At 33.9% G+C, this 1,862-nt stretch overlaps 1 non-coding gene across 1 annotated transcript; it reads right to left on the reverse strand.

Moving 5' to 3' along the window:
- Positions 1–1,305: 1,305 nt before the first annotated feature.
- LOC124889166 lies at positions 1,306–1,412 on the reverse strand. Its single transcript, XR_007047778.1, has one exon. It is a non-coding gene; the product is annotated as a small nucleolar RNA R71 (small nucleolar RNA).
- Positions 1,413–1,862: the final 450 nt, after the last annotated feature.

Consider the following 1,862-nt stretch of genomic DNA (forward strand, 5'->3'; position numbering starts at 1 on the left):
GTTTTTTGGATTGGTTATAATATTTTATTTTTTTTATCATTTTAATCACTATTTTAAGGATTAGAAACCATTATAATTCATATATTGTCATCCTTGTAAACTCGGGAGGGGAAATAGGAAGATAGAATGTGGGGATAGATAAAGTAAGGTTCTCACTCTTTTATAAATAAGGAATTTAAATTTACATCTAGGATAGGGATATAACTGAAATACTTGCTTGGTTCACATATAGTATGATATCTTAATGCATCTAAATGGATTATTACATCTCCACTTAATGACGTAGTTGTAATGTCCAGTTAGGTAGAAGGTTAGAAGTCGGGAGATCATGATCATACGATAAACCTTATGAATCAATACCCAATATAAGTAATCTAATGAATGAAGTTCAATAGCGTAGTATGATTGTTCATAGTTCTTTAACCCCGGTCTTTCATTCTTTGATTGTCCAAAGTTTACTTTTTCACATTATTTTAGTTTACTTTTAGTTTATAAACTTTTAAAACTCTTTTGGTTACATTGCACTAGTTAATCTCAAATGTTAAAATAGAATTGGAAAGTTTTTTGACAAAAGTCTTTAAGGAATCGATATTTAGAATTATTGGGGGACACTATATTACTTGGTGAGTCCACATACACTTGCTTATGCGCTAACAAGTTTTTGGCACAGTTGATGGGGACTTGTAAATTGGCAACTATTTTTGTTTTAGTTTTACATTTTAGATTTATTTGGTTCTTTAAACTTGGTGTGGACATTGAATTTGCAGAAAATAAGTTTATAGGCTAGTAAGCTGGAAGGGATAGGTAATTGGTTGAACTAAGACCCGAACATGAGCAACGATTTCATCAATTAAGGAGAGAAGTAGTTTTTCTCCCTTGTATTCCTGAAATTCATGAGGAACAAGAAAATATTGCTATCATGGCCAAAGATCAACCAGCTTACAGGACAGATCGCAAACTGGAAATCCCACTTTTGACAAATTTGACCTCCCCTTTTCAGAAACCGACTACTGGAAGTAACTTTGAACCAAAAATAAACCTGGTGCAGCTTTTGATTGGCAGTGGACAGTTTATGAGGCTTTCACATGAAGATCTACAAGTCCACCTGCAAAACATTTTTGAGATCAATGACACATTCATCCTTACGGGTGTGTCAACTATTTATATTTGGCTGACACTATTTCCCTTTTAACTGTTGGGGAAATGAAGAAGTAGTTGAATTCTGAGATGGCAAGTTCAATCACACTATGGGATGACATAGCTTAGAAATTCCTCATCTGATTCTTTCCATCTATCAAGAATACGAGACTGTACAGTGAGATTGTGTGATTCAAATAGAAGATAGATGAGAATTTATATCAAGCATGAGAGATGTTCAAAGATCTTCTTTAGGACTGTCCACATTATCAACAGTCAAATGAGGTGCTAACCCACACTTTTGTTGAGGGACTTGATCATAACACAAAAAATTTACTAGATTCAGATGCAGGAGGTCAAGCATTGGAATTGACATTAGATGAGATGTATACCTTGTTGAATCGAATTGCACAAGGAAATCTTGAGTGGCATCTTGATTCAAAAAGTGCTACAAAGAAGGTTGAAGGTGTTTTGGAGGTGGACCAATTTACTACTATATCTGCCCAGATTGTTGCATTATAGAATTAGTTAAATACTCAGTTCAGTAATATAAAATTGGTGGCTACATAGCCTACAACAACAGTTAATATAATTCAGCAGAATAGCACTTGGTGCTTGGTTTGTAGAAATAGCTATCATTCTGCAGATATGTGTGCTGCCAATCCTAAGAGTGATATTTATAGGAAATGTTCAAAGAACTTATAATGGGAACTCTAACTATTTCC

This window comes from Capsicum annuum, chromosome 11, assembly GCF_002878395.1.
Source record: "Capsicum annuum cultivar UCD-10X-F1 chromosome 11, UCD10Xv1.1, whole genome shotgun sequence".
Lineage (NCBI taxonomy): Eukaryota > Viridiplantae > Streptophyta > Magnoliopsida > Solanales > Solanaceae > Capsicum > Capsicum annuum.